Genomic DNA, 20,821 nt, shown 5'->3' with positions numbered 1-20,821 from the left:
GCATAGCACATCTTCCATTCATCCACTGATGGGCACTTCAGTTGTTCCCATGTCTTGCCTTGTTAATAATGCTGCAGTAAGCATGGAAGTGCATATATCTCTTCAAAATTCTTCTTTCATTTCTTTTGGGTACTTGGCCAGAGTGGAATTGCTCAATGTAGGGTAGATCTATTTTTAATGTTTTGAGGAACCTCCATATTGTTTTCCATAGTGGTTGAACCAATTCCCATCCCCACCAATAGTGTATAAGTTTTCCCTTTTCTTCCCATCCTCAGCAGTACTTGTTACCTCCTGTCTCATTGATGAAAGCCATTCTGACAGATATATGTGATGTCTCTCTACGGTTTTGGTTTGCATTTCCCTGATGATGAGTGATGGTAAGCATCTTTTCATGTCCCTATTGGCCATTTGACTATCTTCTTTGGAAAAACATGTGTATAGTTCTTCTGCCCATTTTTACATCAAGTTTTTTGGGGTTTTGTTTTGTTTTGTTTTTGCTATTGAGTCGTATGAGTTATTTATATATTTTGGGTATTAACCCTTTATCTGATATAAGGTGTGCAAATTTTTTGTCTCATTCTGTGGGCTGCCTTTTATTTTGTCCATTGTTTCTTTTGCTGTACAAAAGCTTTTATGTTTGATTCAGTCCCCCATTTGTTGATTTTTTTTGCTTTTGTTGTTTGGACTTTGGTGTCATAGCCAAAAAATCATTGCGAAGGCCAATGTTGAGGAGCTTCTAAGTTTTTTTCTAGGAGTTTTATAGCATCAGGTCTTATGTTTAAGCCGTTGATCCATTTTAAGTAAATTTTGGGGGGTGCGACAAGATAGGGGTCCAATTTCATCACCTTGCATCTGTTTGTCCAGTTTTCCCGCACCATTTATTGAAGATACTACCCTTTCTCCATTGGGTATTCTTTTTTTTTTTTTTAAAGGTTTTATTTATTTATTTTACAGAGAGAGAGAGAGACCACAAGTAGGCAGAGAGGCAGAGAGGGGGAAGCAGGCTCCCCGCTGAGCAGAGAGCCCAACGTGGGGCCCGATCCCAGGACCCTGGGATCACGACCTGAGCCGAAGGCAGAGGCTTTAACCCACTGAGCCACCCAGGCACCCCTCCATTGGGTATTCTTAACTGGGTTGTCAAATATTAGTTGGCCATACAAACAAGGTTTAATTCTGGACTCTCTTGGTCTATGTGTTTATTTTTAGACCAGTACTATTCTGTTTTTATTACTGTAGCTTTGTGGTATATAGTTTGAAGAGAGGAACTGTGATACTTCCAATTTGGTTTTTTCCCTCAGGATTACTTTGGCTATTCAGGAACTTTTGTGGTTCTATACAAATTTTAGATTTCTTTTTTCTTTTGTAATTCCTGTGAAGAATACCATTGATATTTTGATGGGCATTGCGAATCTGTACATGGCCTTGGGTAGTATGGATTTAAAAAATATTAGTTCTAATCTATGGACATGGATGTCTTTTCATGTTTATGGTTTCTTTGATTTCTTTCAGGAAAATCTTGTAGTTTAGTTGAACAATATTTCACTTCCTTTGTTAAGTTTACTCCTAAGTATTTTGTTGTTTTTGATGCTAACATGAATAGGATATTTTTCTTTATTTCTTTTTCAGATGTTTCATCATTGGTATGTAGAATTGCAACTAATTTCTGTAAGTTGATTTTGTATCCTGCAACTTTACTGAAATCATTGATTAGTTCAAATAGTTTTATGGTTGAGGCTTTAGCATTTTCAATTTGCAAAATATCAGCTGCAAATAGCAACAGTTTTAATTCTTCCTTCCTGATGTGGATGCCTTTTATTTCTTTGTCTTGACTAGTTGCTGTGGCTAGGACCTCCAGTACTACATTGAATGGGAGTAGAAAGAGTGGACATCATATTTTGCTTTTCATTTCAGTAGAAACCTTTCATTTTTTTTCCATTGAGTAGAATGTTAGCTATGGGATTGTCATATATGGCCTTTATTATGTTGAGGTATGTCTTTTCTATACTCAATCTACTAAGAGTTTTTATCATGAAAGAATCTTATCTTTCATGAGATGCGTTTTCTACATCTGTTAGGATGATCATGTGATTTTTATCTTGCATTTTATTAATGAAATATATTACATTTATTGATTTGTATGTGTTGAACCATCCTTGTATCCTGAGGATAAATGCCACTTTGTCATGATGTATAATCTTTTCTATGTATTCTTGAATCCTTTTTATGTGTTTTATGTTGAGAATTTTTGCAACTATATTTACCAGGGATATTGGTCTATAGTTTTCTCATGGTGTTCTTATCTGGCTGGGTGATGCTGGCCTTGAAGAATGAGTTTAGAAGTTTCTTCTCCTCCTCAACTTCTTGAAAGAGTTTGAGGATTGGTGTTAACTTCTTTGAATGTTTTGTAGAATTCTCCAGTGAAGTTGTCTGGTCTTTGGGTTTTCTGTGTTGGGAAGTTTTTAACTACTGATTCCATTTCTTTACTTGTTATTGATCTGTTCAGAATTACTATTTCTTTCTAATTTAGTCTTGGTAGGTTGTGTGTTTCTAGAAATGTATCCATTTCTTCTAGCTTATCTAATTTGTTGGCATATAATTGTTCATAACACTCTTTTATGGTCTTATGCATGTCCGTAGTATCAGTTGTAATGTCCCTTTTTATTTCTAATCTTATTTATTTGAGTATTCTCTCTCTTTTGGTTAGTCTAGATAAGGATTTGTTAATTTTTTAAAATCTTTTTGAAGAACCAGCTTTTAGTTTCATTGATCCTTTCTACTGTTTTTCTGGTCTCTATTTCATTTATTTCCACCCTGATCTTTATTATTTCCTTCCTTCTGCTAACTTTAGGCTTAATTTGTTCTTTTTGTAGTTCCTTGAGGTGTACAGTGAGTTATTTATTTGAGAGCTTTCTCATTTTTTAAAAAAGATTTTATTTATTTATCTGACAGACAGAAATCACAAGTAGGCAGAGAGTCAGGCAGAGAAGGAGAGAGGAGGAAGCAGGCTCACCGCCGAGCAGAGAGCCTGATGTGGGGCTCGATCCCAGGACCCTGAGATCATGACCTGAGCTGAAGGCAGAGGCTTTAAACCACTGAGCCACCCAGGTGCCCCTCATTTTTTTAATATATGCATTTATTGCTATAAACTTTCCTCTCAAAACTGATTTTGCCACATCCCATAAGTTTTGATATGGTGTATTTACATTTTTATTTGTTTCAAGATAAGTTTTTATTTCCTTTTCGATTTCTTCTTTGACCCATTGTTGTTTAGAAGTGTGTTGTTTAATGTTTTGTAATTGATACATCTCAAGGCTCTCCACATAAGATTATTTGAAAAGTTGCACCGGAGAGGGATGTATTTCTTGCTTATATTTTGTTAATAAAATGATCAAATGTGGGCACCTAGGTGCCTCAGTTGGTTAAGTGATTGCCTTTGGCTCAGGTCATGATCCTGGAGTCCCGGGATCAAGTCCCACATCGGGCTCCCAGATCCAGGGGGAGTCTGCTTCTCACATTCTGTCTCAAATAAATAAATAAATAAAATCTTAAAAAAAAAAAAATCAAAGCTTCATTGAAAAAAAAAGAAGTGTGTTGTTTAGTTTCTATATATTTGTAACTTCCCGATTTTTTTCAGTTGTTGATTTCTAGTTTTATTCCATTGTGGTCAGAAAAGATAGTTGGTATGATTTCTGTCTTCTTAAATTTGCTAAGATTGTTTTGTGTCCTGTCATCTGATCTATCCTGGAGAACGTTCCATGTGCACTGGAGAAAAATAGTGTATTCTACTACTGGATGGAAAGTTCTGTATATACTTGTTAAATTTATTTGTTCTAGAGTGTGGTTCAATTCCAAGATTTTGTTATTGATTGTCTGTCTGGATGACCTATCCATTGCTGACAGGAGGATATTGAGGTCCCCTTCTATTATTGTATTGTTGTCTATTTCTCTCTTTAGATCTGTTAGTATTTACTTAATATATTTTGGTGCTCCGATGTTGAGTGCATGTATATGATTGTCATGTATTCTTGTATTGACCTTTTTATCCTTGTAGAATGTCTTTCTTTGTTTTTGGCTTGAAGTCTATTTCCTCTGATGTTAGAATGGCTATGCCCATTTTCTTTTGGTTTCCACTGGCATGCAACATCCTTTTCCATTTTCTCATTTTGAGCCAGTATGTGTCTTTAGAGCTGAAATGAGTCTCCTGTAGGTAGCATTTAGTTGGATCATTTTTTTTTTTTTGAAGATTTTTTTTTTTTTATTAAAGTAATCTCTACACCCAGCATGGGGATCAAAACTCACAACCTGAGAGCAAAAGTAACATGCTCCACTGACTGAGCGAGCCAAGTACTCCAGGTCTTGTTTTGTAAAATCTGTCTAGCCATTCTGTACCTTTTGATTGGTGAATTCCATCCATTTGTATTTAGAGTGATTATTGACTTGTCAAGACACTACTGCCATCTACTGTTTGCCTTCTGGTTGTTTTGTATCCCCATTTGGCCCATTCTTCCTGTTTCTATATAGAAATGGTGTGCTTTAAACGTCCTCATCCAGGGCGCCTGGATGGCTCAGTCAGTTGGGCATCTGACTTGATTTCAGCATAGGTCATGATCTCAGAGTCATGAGATTGAGCCCTGTGTTGGGTTCCACACTTGGCACAGAGTCTCTTTAAGATTCTCTCTTTTTCCTTTCCCTGTGCCCCTCCTCTGCTGCTCATGCTTGTTCTCTCTTTCTCTCTAAAATAAACATAAATAAATAAATAAGAAAAAAAAGTCCTCATCTGAAGTGACTGAGAGTCATCCCCTGATTATGACCAGGAGGTTATACAAGCAGGCGCCAAGCTATGGTGTTAGGCTTTTCTATATGTTCTTCTCATCACTGTATGTACACTTTACAGTCTCTCCTATGCTAAGTTCTCACCACTGCACGATATTGGTATTTGTTTTCTCTGAGACTATGTTGTTTGTAATATAAACATGTCAATTTTATGACCACCTGGAACACAAATGGTCCAAGCCTCTCTTAGCTACTGTGTTCTTCAGTGTTTTCTCACGTGTATGTTATTACTGCTTGATACTCAGACCTACTTTGTAGCTAACCTGTAGATGTGTCCAGAGTCAAACCGTCTTGATGAAATACTTTGACACTACAATCAATAATCATTTTTACTAACATTGATACTTTCCCTCAATTTTTGATTCAGTCATAAATTGAAATTTTCTTTGTATTCTGCTAATCCAGGTGAAGCAGAGGATGTATTTGTGCTATTTTTCTGTCTTCTGCATGCATCATCTCTTCCCCATTATACTGATATTTTCCTCAGGGCAGAGACTCTTCTTATTTCTTTATCTTCTCCTCCCACCTCCGCTCCACCTCTTTTATGAGTATAGTGCCAACACAGGGCTGGAATACTGGGTATTGGCTGAGTCACTCAGTTTCTAGTAAACACCCTTGGGCAAGTTCTCCCTTGCTCAGCACTTGGTGTTATTGCTAGCCTCAGTATCATTTCCCTCCATTGGTTCCAGAAGACTAGCTTCACTTCCACAATTCTGCCAGGGCTCAAGTTTGCCCTAGCCTGCCCACCTACTCTCACCTTTGCTAGAGTAGACTCTTTTTCTGGGACTTCTACTAAGACTGGGGGCCACAGGAAAGAACAGATGATGAGCAGGTGACTACCACTATCTTATTCAAAATGACTTTTCCCAGTTTCTAGACTAACAAACTGAAGCCCACAGGATGTACTTTTCCTTAAGTCTCCTCAGTGAACAACATATATCTTTCATATTTGCAACCTCACTCAACTGCTATGGTCAGAAGAGATCTTCACTTGCCTTCCTGTGCTTCTAGGATTTGTCTTTTCCTAGCAATCCTCCAGTCGATGCATAAAAAGGACAAATTTTAGGACCTTTGTGTTGAGATTTGTCCCAAACTGAGTCTATACCCACCCCACTTCATCTATTTCTGATTCTTCATCCTCCAGTACTTCTGCTCTAGAGACCTCACTAACCGGCTTCTCTGGCTACAAACTTTTCTGCTTTCTGTCCAGGTGATCACATTCCTCTTCCCTTGTGGCTCAGAGCCTGTTTAGCTCTTATAGTAAGCTGTATCTTAGTTCCACCCTGCTGTTTGTTGCCTCAGAAGACAGTCTGCCTGGGTGTGATCTAGGATCCCAACTCTCTCGTTCCCAACAGGTTATGAGAAATTGTTCACCCTCAGGCTGGAAATCAGCATTAAAGAAAGCTGAGTCTGCAGCCTATACTAGGTAAAACTGGAAATAAGGTCGGGGAGCAAAATATGCATCTTAAAATGTGCCTCTTTGGTGTGTGGCTACTTGTAGCAAATTACTTTTAACAAATGGAAGGTTCAAGAGGAAACTTTGACCTTATACTAACTGTCTAAAGGAATTTAGACAGAGGAGCTTTTCCAGGAAGGGAGCTATTACCATAGTTACCTACAGTATAATATGAGCTGGATGCGGTCGACGGAGAGGAACATAGCAAGTCTGTTTCTTAAAATTCCTCTCTGTGTCCCATTGTTTCTGTATGGTCCAACAGACATTTCTTTACTCAACATTTACTCTTTTTCATCTTTCTGATTGGGTTCCTTCCCTCTGAAGTCCCAGGCCCCTACCCCCTTTCCCTTAGCTCTGGATGGTATACCAGCCTCAATTGCCTGACTGCCTGGGGGCTTCCTATTCTGATGGAGCCCCTGTATGAATGTAATTGCACTGATTTTCCGCCTCACACCAATTTAACTCTTAGCCCCATCAAAGGAATATTAGAGGGTAAAGGACTGTTTTTCCTTCCCCAGCAGTCAGTGTCCTTGGCAGGATAAACTTTGTCTGGACACTGTTCACCCAGGACTGCCGCAACTGAGAGATCCTGAGACTTCTGGTAAAACCTAAGCAGGTGAGACTTCTTATCAAGTCACTCTTCTGGAAATCTGCCGGCAGGGTCTAATGGAGGTGCTGGTGGTAAGAGTACATTTTTAAAACCTAAATTCAGATAAACAGAAGGAAATATTTGTGAAACTAATTCCTTGGGCATAGCAACTTGGTAAAAGTTTGTTGTAAGTTATTTTGTGTTCTATGGGTCCTTTTTTCTCCCAGAGACAGTCATTGTTTTCTTTTGTCTTCTTTATGATCAGTGAGAATTTCTCTGGTCTCCATCAGGTGGACGGGGTGCATATGCATCTGGCAGGAGGCTGAACAGGCTGAGGACTGAAGGTTAGGGAATTAAAAAGGGGGCAGGGAGGTGGTGAACTTTTGGCTTGGTAAGTCACCCTATTCTGTTCAAAAGGAGGGAAAACACATGATTTCCTGTGTTTTGAAACAGCTGTTTAAAATAGGGCCCTTATTAGTACCGCCCCGGTTTTCTTAGGCTATCTTTGGGAAGGAACTTTCTGGATCTTGTGAAGGCTGCATTTTTTTGCACTCTCTTATAGTATACCTCTCACATCTTTGGTTAAGCCATAAAGAGGCTTATTGGTTTAAGTCTCTTCTGAGATTAATATAAAATCCTACTCACCAATGACCACATGATGGATCCTTTAAATTGGCTATATTTGAAAGAAAAAAAATTTTGGACAGCTCTCATTCTAAACGTTGGTCTTATTGGTGTAACAGCTAGCCATAGGGACTCCCTTAATAAGATGGAAGAACCAAAATTAGGCTTAGAACAAAAATCAAAGTCCGCTCAGACCCCTTCCTATTGGCCTTCAGACATTTGCAGATATTGTAAAAAAAAAATCAGTGCATTGGAAGTACAATTGTCCTCCACTTAAGAAGAAAAGAAAAAGAAAAAATTGAAAGCAATTGTCCTTATCTTACAAATCTTTGCAAAACTAGAAAAATAAATAAATAAATAAAGCAGCACTAAAGGCAATCCTAAGTCTATTTATAGGGCACCTGGGTGGCTCATCATTAAGTGTCTGCCTTCAGCTCAGGTCATGATCCCAGGGTCCTGGGATCCAGCCCTGTTTGGGGTCCCTGCTCAGTAGGAAGCCTGCTTCTCGATCTCCCACTCCCCCTGCTTGTATTCTCTCTCTCTATCTCTGTTTCTCTCTTTCAGATAAATAAGGACTTTAAAAAACAAACAAAACAGTCTATTTATTCCTTTTTACCAAACCTACGACTCTCCCTATTTCTCTCATAGGGTTTTGTAAATCATTTGACCTTAGGAAAACAAAGTCCTTGGGGAAACTGAAATACTTTTTCTGTCCCTTGAAGATATAAATGTTACCATGTCTTTAAAGCTTCACAGACACAATTCCTGTGGAACCCAGCTAGACCCTGTAGATCCTGTATTTTCCTATTAACCCGCCCCACAATCCACCCGTCTCTCCTCCGGGGGCCTCCAGTTTTGAAGGCCTCCGTGTTCTGCAGCCTCCTCTGCCCAGCAAAGCAATCAACTCTCTTCCTTCTTTATATCCAGTCCCTGTTTTTGCATTATGTTTTGGCTCCGAAGCACAGAGGTCAGTTTTCAACAGTAGAAGTATCTACTCACCAAAGACTAAAGAAAAAAAGAAAAAGAGGGGCGCCTGGGTGGCACAGTGGTTTGGGCTGCTGCCTTCGGCTCGGGTCATGATCTCAGGGTCCTGGGATCGAGCCCCGCATCGGGCTCCCTGCTCCGCAGGAAGCCTGCTTCCCTCTCTCTCTCTCTCTCTCTGCCTGCCTCTCTGCCTACTTGTGATCTCTGTCTTTCAAATAAATAAATAAAATCTTTAAAAAAAAGAAAAAGAATGAAAAAAAGTCTTAAAAAATTACAGACTATATGTAAAGGGCTCTTGTGCTCAAACCTGATACCATAGCCTCCTTAAGATTACTTTCACGGACAGATACACATCTTCAAAGTTTTCTCTACAGATAGTAATAAGCCAGCCATTGGGGTGAGTAAAATTAAATTTATTCCAACTATTACTTATAAGCTAGTGTGTTTTATATTGTTTTGAAACAGAGGGTATGAGATCTCTGTGTTTATATGTATGTACATTTTAGATAAGGTGGGGTTTTTTGACCTCTGGATGGTGTTGCTAAGATTAATTTGTAAAGGAGTTCTATTTAATTGGCTTAAAATTAAGCACTTACAGATAAACCATTTATAAATCTCAGATATACAATAGAAACTAAGCCAGATTTTTTTCAAGTTCTAGGCTCTAGGATAATTTTCAGAAAAGAAAAGTTAGTTTAAGTTTGTTAGCTTTTCTTTAAGCAATCTCTGTGCCCAGCATAGGGCTCAAACTCATGACCTTAAATTAAGATCAAGAGATGTATGCTCTACCAAACCAACTGAACCAGCCAGGTGCCCCTGAGTTTGTTGGTTTACATAATACAGACCGGTATTAGAGTTACTTACATTGAATATAATGCAGATATTCAACTCTTCTTCTTCTTCTTTTTTTTTTTTTTTTTTTTTTTTTAAGATTTTTATTCATTCATTTGACAGACAGAGATCACAATTAGGCAGAGAGGCAGGCAGAGTCAGAGGGGGAAGCAGGCTTCCCACTAAGCAGAGAACCCGATGTGGGGCTTGATCCAAGGACCCTGGGACCATGACCTGACCTGAAGGCAGAGGCTTTAACCCACTGAGCCACCCAGGTACCCCTCAACTCTTCTTTTAAAGACTTTATTTGGCTCCGTAGCTCAGGGGTTAGAGCACTGGTCTCGTAAAGACTTTATTTATTTGAGAGAGAGAGAGAGATTGAGAGCAAGCACAAGAGGGGGGAGGGGCAGAAGGAGAGGGAGAAGCAGACTATCTGCTGAGCAGAGAGTCCCCAACTTGGGGCTCTATCCCAGGACCCGGGGATCATGACCTGAGCCAAAGGCAAACGTTTAACTGACTGAGCCACCCAGGCACCCAGATATCCAACCTTTTATTCTACTTTTATTAGCCAGATAAGTTTGTCATCACCTAGACCCCAAGACTTGCCATTTCCTGCCCACTTGCTTCTACTCACTAACCTTTGTCTTACATTCTTCCTTAAGCCCTTCTTTCTTGCCTTCTTCTTAACTCAAGGAAATGAAACCCAGAGTAACACCCAGACCCCTCCAGGTGATAGTGAACTGCCCTGATAAAATCTCCACCAGACACCCCTCCCCCGCTTCCAGACACTTCCTCCTCTCTCCCCCAACTCATGCCTGCTCAGATGACCTACCATTACCTTTACCTCATTATCACACTAAAATCTCCACCCAAGGAGGAACACAAGCCTCATTTACATAACATACAATGTACAGGTGGGCATGGTTCCTTAAGGCACGTGCATGACCATTTGCCCCCTCTATATACATGACAAGGCTTCCTTATCTAAATTTTCATCCCAACTCCAAGCGAAAGGAACCTATTCACTCTCTCTTGGGGAGTCAAGACTTTGGTTCCTTTTTTTTTTTTTTAAGTATTTATTTGACAGAGACCCAGTGAGAGAGGGAACACAGGCAGAGGAGTGGGAGAGGGAGAAGAAAAGGCTTCCTGCTGAGCAGGGAGCCCAATCTGGGGCTCAGTCCCAGGACCCTCGAATCACAACTGAGCCACGCAGGTGCCCCAGGGAGTTAAGGCTTTGGAAGCCATTCTCCCTGATCTCCTTATTTGCTGCATACAAAAGTGTTCTTTGGGGGATGAATCATCCTGGTCCAGTTTCTAACCCACCAAGGAAGGAACTCAGTTTGGTTTGCTTACAAGTTTACATCATCTCTGTTGCAATATTTGTCAGCAAAAAATAGAGCAAAAAATAATGGCTGATTTTGTCTAGTGTTTCATGAAGTTTTCATGGGTAATTTAAACATAATTATTAATAACCAGTAAATTAAATAGATGTAAGTAGAATAGCAGGATTTTAGGTGAACTTTTTAAAGGAATAATTCAGTGTTTAAAAATAGTTTCCCAAATATCCTTGATACTTAAAACCTTAAACTTTTGCCAAGTTAAGTCAAATAATGGAAATTTATCAAATATCTAGATCATTTCTACATAAAATAAAAAAAGAAACATTAGTTACTGAGCATAGGTTTCTCTACTTTGGACTCCTTATTACAGAGAAAGTAAAGATAAATTTGGGTCTGTTAATAAACACGAGTTTATTGAATAAACATGTGCTTTATTGAGAGACTGTACTATAGAGAATTGCATGTTTCTAGAAATTATGACATGTATTCATATGTTTGCCAGTCGAAGAATGCTGGCACAACAGGTCACAATTGCTGGCGTCTTAGTTTTCACTACAAATTAATGTGTCTAAGAGTTAGTTTTAAATAATATATGTGGCTAAAACTACTAGAAGTAATAAGGAAATAGCTCTGTATTAAGTAAAAAAAAAGAAAGATAAGAAAAAAGTATGAGATAAGAAAAAGTATGAGATATTGAGATGTTTTGGCTAAGGGAAAAGAAAGAAAATTTGTACTAAAGTAAAACTGGTTATGGGAAAGAGGAAAGGACAAAATCTGAACATAAAAAAATGGAAGTCATAGAAAGTTTGTGGAAAAGAAATCTTTGAAAGTGAATTTTGTGTATGCTCAAGTCTAGCTAAGATTGGAATGAATTTAATTAAGAAAATGGGTTTTAATATCCAAAAGAAGCAAAATTAAAATTTGTTCTTTAAAGATTTTATTGTTTTTAAGGCATATTTTTAAAGATTTGTTTATTTGAGAGAGAGAGAGAGAGAGCATGTGGGGTGCTTGTGAGCAGGGGGAGGGGCAGAAGGAGAGCTAGAAGCTCAAGCAGATTCCAAGTTGAGTTGGAGCCTGACCTGAGTCTTGATCTCACGACCCTGAGATCATGACCTGAGCCACAATCAAGAGTTGGACGTTCAACTGTCAGCCACCCAGGCACCCCTGAGATTTCATTTTTTAAGTCATCTCCTATGCCCATAACCTTGAGATCAAGAGTTCCGTACTCAACAGACTGAGCCAGCCAGGCACCCCAAAATTTGTTCTATCTGTTAAGAGGACAAAATTTTCTTGGACTGTTGTTCTGCTTTTAATAACAAGAGCTTATGAGGGGCTTTTCTTTGCATTTGAAGTGACATACCTAGAAAACAAAAATGTTGTGTTTATCAAAATAATGTTTGGTGCTTCACGTTGTCTTAATCAGGTCTTTGACGGCTTAAGAAAACCTAATCTTCTCATTATTATAAGAATGAAGTTTTCCCTTTTTACAGCCATTTAACATTGTGTGTTTGTCTGCAAAACCTTTTTTTTTTTTAACATTTTATTCATTTATTTGACAGAGAGAGACATAGTGAGAGAGGGAATGCAAGCAGGGGGAGTGGGAAGGGAGAAGCAGGCTTCCCGCCAAGCAAAAAGCCGGATGTGCGGCTCAATCCTAGAACCTTGGGATCTGACCTGAGCTGAAGACAGACGCCCAATAACTGAACCACCCAGGACCCCCTGTCTGCAAAATCTTTAATTGTCACCATGGTTAAATGAATAACTAAGTATCATTAGTTATTACGTAGTGACCTATGATCCTATTTGACTAAGTGTTTTAAAATCTTTCTTTTTTTTAATTTTTAATTTTTTATAAACATATATTTTTATCCCCAGGGGTACAGGTTAAAATCTTTTTGATATATTTTTTCCCAAAGTTTATTTATTTATTTTTAAGTAATCTCTGCATCCAACATGGGGTTCGAACTCATGACGCCAAAATCAGGCATCACATGCTCTTCCAGTTAAGCCAGGCAGGTGCCCCACCTTTTTGATTTTTTTTTTTTTTTTTTTTTTTAGAGAGAACACATTTCACTTGTGTGAGGATTTGGGGAAAGAGAGAGAATTTTTTTTTTTTAATGATTTTATTTATTTACTTGACAGACAGAGATCACAAGTAGGCAGAGAGGCAGGCAGCGAGAGAGGAGGAAGTAGGCCCCTTGAGGAGCAGAGAGCCCAGTGCAGGGCTCTATCCCAGGACCCCAGGATCCTGACCTGTGCAGAAGGCAGGGGCTTTAACCCACTGAGCCACCCAGGCACTCCAAGAGAGAGAGAATCCTAAACAGGCTCCACATCCAGTGTGGAGGCCAACACAGAGCTTTATCTCATAGCTCCAAGATCATGACCTGAGCCAAAATCAAGAGTTGGACACCTAACCAACTGAGCCACTCAGGTGCCTCCAAACAAGAAGAACTTTTTTTTTTTAATTGCACAAATACTTTTAATTGTATTATTTCCTCACAACAAATTCATTATGAAATGTTAAGTTGAACCCAATGATGGAGAACACATTGGTTTAAATTAGTTAGCCTTTTCTCTTCCTTCCTCGTGTACCTCTCAGTTTCCCTTTCCTCCTCCCAAACACAGATCTGGCAGTCACCAGCCCTGGAGTGGGCCCCCTCCATCATCACTGCGAGAGTCACTGCTGGTGACACCTTGGTCCCTAGCAGGAGCAGGGTTTGCTGCGCTCTGCAAACCTGGGCGTCTGGCGGGTGACTCTGGGGCTGCTCTCCCTCGTTGCACATTTGCTGAAGATACACTCAGCAATCTTCCTTAATAAAGGAGCAAAACCAAGAAGAACTCTTAAAGAACACCTGGTTATTGGCAAAAGAATGAATACGTGATCAGTGGAACAGAATAGAGAGCCCAGAAATAAACCCACATAAATACACTCAACGGATTTTTGACAAAGAAGCAAAAGCCATATAATGGAGAAAAGACAGTCTTTTTAACAAACAGTGCTGGGACAACTGGACATCCACAAAATGTGAATCTAGCCACCAACCTTAAACCCGTCACAAAAATTAACTCAAAATGAATCACAGACCTAAAAGTAAAATGCAAAACTATAAAACTCCCTGAAGATAACAGAGGAGAAAAATCTAGATGATCTTGGATATGGTAATGGCTTTTTACATACAACATGAGAAGTATAATCCATTAAAGAAATAATTGATAAGCTGGGTTTTGTTAAAATTAGTAACTTCTGCTCTGTAGAGGATGTCAAGAGAATCAGAAGTCAAGTCACAGACTGGGAGAAAATATTTGCAAGTCATATCAGGTAAAGAGCATCCTGTCACCCTCATCTTGCTGAGGTCCAGAGAAACAAAATGCCTTTTCCAAGACCACAGAGTGGCAAAGGTAGGTCTAAAATCAGATCTCACCCCTCCCTTCCTAACTTAGGTCCTTAGAGATAAAGAGCCTTCTGTTGTCTAAGCCCCTCACTTTGTCATAGGTCTTGGCCTCTTGGGAAAGAGCCCTCTGTCATGTTATTTCTCCCTCCTCTGCATCAGAATTCTTGGGTATTCTGCTGTTCTGAGAAAGGGTGACTGGTGACAAATGCATCCTCTGAAGTTAATGACCCACACAGCTTAGGACATTTGTGTTTCTAAAATGGTGTTAAAGATGAAAACACTTTAATATAAAGACAGCAACACTTTAATATAAAGACACGGACTCCTAGAGGAAGTTTCCAGGCTGTCTGGTGATGCTACTGTAGGACCTGGATGTGATGCCCCAAACCAGAGCCTCTATACCTCAATCGTTCTTTCTCCTTTCTTCTCTTCTGTGGTTGCCTTTCCTCCCTGACTTCCTCTTCTTTTGGGATCAGCAGCTGATGGTAGTGCTATGTGGGTGGCTGGGCTCTGGAGGAAGTGGGTGTAATGAGGAAACCCTAGAGAGAACTGATGAAACAATCACGGGAATCCACTCAAAGGGTGGTCAGGGTGTTAAGGGGAAGAGAAACAGAACCTAGCCAAGCAGAGAAGAGAGTCAAGAGCACCTCCTGAATCAGGTGACTAGAATCTGGGAGTGTCTGGACCTGGATTCACTGGAGGTTATAGCCCTGATTGGCCCTCTCCAACCTGGGTCCATAAACAGTGTTCCTCATTGGAGTAGAAGAGACTCTCCTGGTCCTTTGATGACAGAAATGATGAAGACTAAATTTGTATGTCAGGCGGGGTTTGTTTTTTTTTTAGCTTATTTATTTGTCAGAGAGAGAGAGAGAGTGAGTGAGCACACAAACAAGCAGGGGGAGGGCCGAGTGAGAGGGAGAAATAGGCCCCTGCTAAGCAAGGAGCCCGATGTGAGGCTCGATCCCAGGACCCTGGGCTCATGACCCGAGCCGGAGGCAGACACTTAACCGACTGAGCCACCCAGGTGCCCCCCAGTTTTGTGTTAAGCATTGTTGAGAACAAGACGAAAAACCCAACATGCTACACTCCATGTCGTCAAACTGAGACCTAATTACAGTTTTGGCTCTAACAGAAATAGAATCTTATCCCAATCACTAATTGCCTGATCTTCGTAAGTTAGGTCTAGATATACCTGATGATCGCAAGCCCCAACCCCTGCCCCAGCAAAGGAAAACAGACTTGCCATGACCAATGTTTTTGGCCTTATACAAATTCCTTCTCTCTGCTCAATTCTGCCTATAAAATCTTTCGTTTTGTGTCGCTCCTCGGACCTCTTTCCTATCTGCTAGATTGGATGCTGCCCAATTAATGAATCATTGAATAGAATCAATAAGATCTTCAAAATCTACTCGGTTGTCTTTTGTTTTTTTAAACAGCATCATTCATGGATTTTCTCATTTAATCTTTGCAACATTATAAAGTAAGTGCTAATGCAATCTCCATTTTAAAAATGAAACAACAGAGCTTTAAAAAGATGGGTAATATATCTAGGATTACACATCTGGTAAGGGTGGTAAGGCTTTTGATCTGGGTTTGCTATCTCCAAAGTCCATGCACGTAATCACAGGGCTTTCCTGATTTTTAAACCATTCATACCTTTCCCATCTCCAGACAAATACATTAATATCAAACTGATTCTTTCTAACAAGTCTTTCTCATTACCATATTTCAGTTTCAATAAATAGGGGTAGCGTGGCTCAGTTGGTGAAGTGTCTGCCTTCAGCTCAGGTCATGATGCCGGGTCCTGGGACTAGCCCAGCATGGGGCTCCCTGCTCTGCAAGGAGGTGCTTCTCCCTCCCCTCTGCCCCTCCCCGTTTGTGTTCTCTGCCTCTCTCTCAATGAAGAAATTAAATCCTAAAAAAAAAAAAAAAAAAAAAAAAATCATGTGCCTGTATACTTGTATCCATTTTCTTTTAGAAATTCCTCTTTGTATTTTGTTCTTTAGCCTTTTCCCAGCTGTGATGGGAAAGAGAGACTCCTACTTCTATAGAGAGACTCGTATTTGGTTTTGTAGGGGATGAGAAATAATTTTCCCCCTCCCCTTCTAGGCTCTGGGCTGAGACAACTTCCCCCTCCTCAGTAACAAAAGACAGATTAACAGCAGAAAAACAGAATTTGAATAATGCCAATATGTCCTGTATACTGGGAAATGTCCAGGAAAACTGAGTGACTCCCCACAATGGCCCAAGTCATCACTTAAATATGATCTTCAGCTAAACACAAAAGAAAAAAAAGTTACAAGGGGAAGGGAGGAGCCATTTATAGGATTTATAGGACGTAAAATCTTATACAGATTTAAGTCTGTGCCTTCTCCACTGATAAAGAGTTTCCTGTGATTCAGTCATCCTTCTCACCCTAGCACCTGAAGAGAGGAGACCCCCTTACAAATGGAGATTTCCTTATAAATGTAAATGTCCCTTACAGAAGGGTCGCTGCTACTTGGTTTTCAGAACTTCTCATGTGTCTGCTGTTACTTAAAAATAACCACCTCAACATAATCTGTATGCCAAAGAGGCATATTTTGGGATGACATATTCTGTTCCCCTTCACAACAAATCACGGACAGCCAACTAGGCTTTTGCAAATAATGCAAATGATTAAAGTATACCCGACAAAATGATTACTTTGCTTTGCTTACACTTTTTCCTTTTGCAAGACCTTACCTAAGGTTCTGTTGGTGGACCGCTCATAACCACTTCCGGATTCCCAATGGAAATTGATTTTTGCTGAAATAAACTCCTAAAAAAAATTTTAGTATGCCTCAGTTTATCTTTTAACTGTTTCTTCATGGGCATATGAGGATGGGTATAGTTTACCTTTTGAAATTGTTGTGTTAGAGATAATATATGTAAAATGTCTCCTCTATAGTAAGCATTCATATGCTTACATAGTAACATACTGATTTTGGTCTCTTAATGTGTTAACTGTATATCGCTTTGTGTTTTTGTTTTGAATGACAATGAAGGAACGCGTTTGATGTCTTTTATTTTAGGGAGTCTGACAGGTAGAGAAGGGGCTTCATTTGATCCATTAAACCGAAGCATTGGAAATCGGAGAAGCTTGTAACAAGCAGAACTACAGAATCACAAGCATCATGGACCAAGTGTAGTCTTTGGAGGCAAACCCAATGATCAAACGGGTTTCCCACTTTGCAAGAGCTCCAGAAATACACGTGACAGCATTATGCTTCTAAGCGGCAGAAAGAGGAAGAAGAATAGTAAAACAGGTACAAAGTGGTGAATGGAGGTCATGACAAGAAGGGAAGGGACCAATGTCAGCATCTTCTCATTCGAATGGGCTTGACGGAAGTCTCTGGCACTCATGCAGGACCAGATACCAGGTGGAGCTTTCCTCAGTTGCGATATACACACTCACAGTTCAACACTATGTAATTTGGCAGAGTGTCAGTGGTCAAGAATTCTTAGTAGGGCTCTTTCTATGAATCTCACCTTTGCTAACGTGTTAGGGAGCCAAATAAAGAAACCACTTAACTCATGCTCTAACTAAAACCCATTGTGCTTATTCCGCATTTCACTTTCTTGAGGCAATGATGAAGATTTAAGATGTTTTGCAGTGACTGAGAACATCCCAACTGCCAGGCCAGAAAAGCCCTGTGGGAGACCACACCCCATTGCCCCCACACATCCCCTTCCTGAAAGGTCCCCCAATAATGGGTCCGTGATTAAAGGAGCAAGACTGATACAAAGCAAAGGTCAAGCAAAGCTTTATTTTGCGCCAAGCATCGAGAATCAAACCGAACCACCAGGGCCGCACCTCTTAGAGGGTGACCTCTCTCTGCCTTACAGACTAGCTTTTAAGGGCAAAGGCCATGTGGTTGGGCCTGGCCACGCACAGGTGGCCAGTGAGATAGTAACACACAGAGAAAGCTGCACAGTCATGCTAGGTCACACATAAGTGATCAATTGAATTAAAATTTACTCTATAGTAGATATTTGACCTAGCCTATCACCTTGGTCAGAATTGGCGTCCAAAAGGCAGGACCCATACTCCTTGGTAGCTAGGGAGACAGTATGTGCCCCCACTGATTGGATACCTCCACCCGGCCTGACCCACCCTTGTATTTGGGCTTTGTTACCTGGGACTGGTTTCCGGGGCTTGCTTTTAAGTAAGTCCCCTGGGGGCGGGGGGGGGGGCAGAGTCAGTTTAAGTTTTACTGCATAAACAACAAAATGACTGTTTAATCCAAGATGGAATCGCTCTGGCTATATAGGCCCTTACACTTCCCTCCCCATGATTATGGGCTGAACACATACCAGCTCCCCCCCCATGATCATGTGCCCTCAGCCTGCTCTCTTGCACATACCACCCCCATTCCAACCTCTCCTTAGAAAACTCTAGGTGTCCATCTTGTGGGCTAAGTGGTCAGTTGCGAAGGCTTGAGCCGGCCACCTCTCCTGGCTGCCAGCCCCCAAAACAAATGTCTCCCTTTCTTTTTTTCAAAATCTCATCTTTTGAGTTATTGACTTCACTTGTGTTGCATTTATTCGACTTTGTTTGACAATAGTTTTGGCCAACCCAGCCAGGAGCTATAATTTTGATCTGTCTAGTGGGGTCAGAATTTCCCCTTCAATAAGGAAATGTAGTTATTTCTGTTGCAAAAAATAATTTAGGATAATAGTTAAGACAATGAGAGTATTGACAAGTTTCTAGAACCCTTAAACAATTTCTGGAATCCTAAATCAGTAACATACATCCACACACATAAAACCTATGAAGGCTTATCATCACTTCTTTTTTTTTTTTTTTAAGATTTTATTTATTTATTTGACACAGAGAGAGAGAGCAAGAGAGAGAATACAAGCAGAGGGAGTGGGAGAGGGAGAAGCAGGCTTCTTTCCCCATTGAGAATGATATTCGGTGTGGGTTTTTTGTATACGGCTTTTATGATATTGAGGTATGTTCCCTCTATCCTTACACTGTGAAGAATTTTAATCAAGAAAGGATGCCGTACTTTGTCAAATTCTTTTTCAGCATCTATTGAGAGGATCATATGGTTTTGTTTTTGTTTTTTGATTGTATGATTCTCATCCTTTCTTTTATTAGTGTATGTATCATGTTGATTGATTTGTGAATGTTGAGCCACCCTTGCATCCCAGGAATAAATCCCACTTGGTAATGGTGAATAATCCTTTTTTTTAAAAAAAAGATTTTATTTATTTGACAGACAGAGATCACAAGTAAGCAGAGAGGCAGGTGGAGAGAGAGAAGGCTCCCTGCTGAGCAGAGAGCCTGATGTGGAGCTCAATCCTAGAACCCTGAGATCAAGACCTGAGCCAAAGGCAGAGGCTTAACCCACTGAGCCACCCAGGCACCACTGAATAATCCTTTTAATGTACTGTTGGATCCTATTGGCAAGTATCCTGGTAAGAATTTTTGTATCCATGTTCATCAGGGATATTGGACCTCAAGCTTTCTAATTGATTAAATTCATCTTTCAGCATAGCTCAACTCAAGCAAAAGACCCTGTGGGCAAAGCGTCCCTTAATGGGAACCTAAACTACCTTTCAAGCAATAAGGACAATAAGGACTGCTTTGAGCCAGCAAGACCCTAGCCATGACTGACCCCAAAATAATGATTTTCAAAAAAGATTTTATTTATCTATTTGACAGACATAGATCACAAGTAGGCAGAGAGAGAGAGAGAGAGAGGTGGAAGCAGGCTCCCTGCTGAGCAGGGAGTCTGATGTGGGGCTCAATCCCAAGACCTTGGGATCATGACCTGAGCCAAAGGTAGAGGCTTTAACCCACTGAGCCACCCAGGCGCCCCCCGCCCCAATAATGATTGACATGACCTTTACTGCCCACTTACATGTACCCACTGACCTTTGTCTCGTTTTTCTTATATAAACCTGGAAGTATTTTCAGCACTTTGGAGACAGTCTTTGAGACATTCTTCTACTGTCTTCCCATTGGCAGCCTCTGTGAAATACATTCCTTTCTTGTTTAACCACCACTTATCTCTCTTTCTGGATTTTTTCAGTGATGAGTGGCTAGACATGGTCTATTTGGAACCTCCAGAGCCAGCTACAAAGAGAAAACCAAATTCTAATTTTGCATCAGTATATTTTTTCAATTAAAATTATTTAAAATTAAAAAAAATAAACTTAAATAGGTCCATTCCAGTCTTAGCCAACTTGACATCTAAAATTACTTTCCCAAGATTCCTTTTCCAGAAGCATTCTATAACTTTTTGTACCCATTTAAATTTTGTCTGATTTTTTTCTTCTTTTTCATTCCGAGACAATTATTTTACTTTGGGACAAAATTACTCTCTTTTTCCCTTAACAAAAACACATCTCCCTATCTCATACTTATTACCAAAAACATGTCTTATGTTCCTTGCATAGAGATGTTTCCTTTATTATTTCTAGCAGTATTATTACATATATTAGAATGCATAACCCTCAAAATCATTAATTTTTAGTGAACTAAGAAGTAAATAATTGGGGACTGTTAGATTAGCATTCCTTGAATTAGCAAATTTATAAATACATTTCATAGTTTCTAGCAGTGTATTCTTCCTCAAGGTAAATGTTTTCAATGTGGCACCCAGACATTGAAGGAAGCCAAAAGTGGATAAACCTATGTTCCATAATTAATATTTCAGTATTTTGTTTTATTTGGAAATGATCTAGATAGTCAACAAATGCCCATTATTAACATATCTTAGCATAACATTAAAATTGCAAA

Source organism: Mustela nigripes, chromosome 10, assembly GCF_022355385.1.
Source record: "Mustela nigripes isolate SB6536 chromosome 10, MUSNIG.SB6536, whole genome shotgun sequence".
NCBI classification, from domain to species: Eukaryota; Metazoa; Chordata; class Mammalia; order Carnivora; family Mustelidae; genus Mustela; species Mustela nigripes.
This window is presented reverse-complemented; position numbering follows the sequence as displayed.